Below are 1,286 nucleotides of genomic sequence, written 5' to 3'. Positions count from 1 at the left end.
AGATAAGATAAGATAAGATAAGATAAGATAAGATAAGATAAGATAAGATAAGATAAGATAAGATAAGATAAGATAAGATAAGATAAGATAAGATAAGATATTATTGTCATTATTGTACTGAAAAGAACACTACGGTCCACAGACAATGAACAACGAAATACTTTTGCAGCTCCCATAGTGCAATTAAATCAGAACATTAAAAAAAATAAATAAAATAGATAAAAATAAGATTTAAAAAATGTAAAAAAAAACAACAATGGGCCATTATGGGGCCAATATGATACATAAAATACACAAATCAAACAAAGAATTATGCAACAGCCAAAACATCACCAACTTACCTCCTAATTTAGTTTCCCAGAATATTTCAGGACCAAAAACAAATATCCTTCCTTAATAAAAAGGGGTGCCTCGTTTATTTCTCTTTAAAAAAAACTGACACTAAAGATGTAAACACAGCCTCATACCGGCTCAGATTAAAGCTTCATCAAGTGGAAAAGTCAGTGTGATGAGGAGGAGCCTGGTGCTGTGTTGGTGAGCTGTGTCGTCTATAGCGACAGGTGATCTATGCATCTCTGAGGACAGGATTACTCTGGTCCATCACATCACACCCAGCAGGCCCACTGCATGCCAGAGACATGGTAACGTACAGAGCGCCTCATGGTCTGAACAGGCAGGAACATGAACGGTTTCCACTGATCAGAACGTTTTGGTAAAAAAAAAAATGCACACTTAAATGGATCCGTGATTAGTTGTAACATTAGACTTTATTTGATAAACATTTAGTTCATTTACAGTTAAAATATATTTTAACTGTAAAAATACTGTAGGCTGTTTGGTGTTTATAATTTTTAAACTAAAAGTTAAAAAATGTATTACACGGACAGGGTCATTTCATTTACACGCAAACCATTCTGGGTAAATGATGACGTGGATAGGTCCTCGGTGCGAGGCTGCTACTGAGCTATTTCCACCCTGAAGGTTAATCTTGGACAATATCTGACGATTGGCTCTTTTAGATGAAACCAGAGAGCGTTGACAGAGAGGAGAAGGTAGAAATGACTCAGCCTGTAACTGAAAATATAGATGGAGGACAACAGAGCTGCTTCATGGAAGAAGAACCTCAGCTTAGCCTGTTAGCCTTTGTGATGCTAAATATTGCCTTATATGTATTAGCTCAGTGCTAGCGCAACAAACAAGCTAAACTGAGATCCTCCATCCATATTTTCAGTTACAGGCTGTCATTTTTGTGTTCCCCTCTGCCGTGTGGATGGAGGATCTCAGTT

General features: G+C 36.9%; 1 protein-coding gene across 5 annotated transcripts in view; it reads right to left on the bottom strand.

Annotated features, from left to right (window-relative positions):
* The window catches only part of slc4a2b (solute carrier family 4 member 2b), a 51,838-nt gene that overhangs the window by 15,914 nt on the left and 34,638 nt on the right, over window positions 1-1,286 (bottom strand). The gene's annotated exons all lie outside the window — the stretch shown is intronic.

The sequence above is a fragment of the Austrofundulus limnaeus genome, unplaced genomic scaffold, assembly GCF_001266775.1.
Source record: "Austrofundulus limnaeus strain Quisiro unplaced genomic scaffold, Austrofundulus_limnaeus-1.0 Scaffold49, whole genome shotgun sequence".
Lineage (NCBI taxonomy): Eukaryota > Metazoa > Chordata > Actinopteri > Cyprinodontiformes > Rivulidae > Austrofundulus > Austrofundulus limnaeus.
The sequence above is the reverse complement of the archived record's forward strand: the minus strand, read 5'-3'. Positions and strand labels throughout refer to the sequence as shown.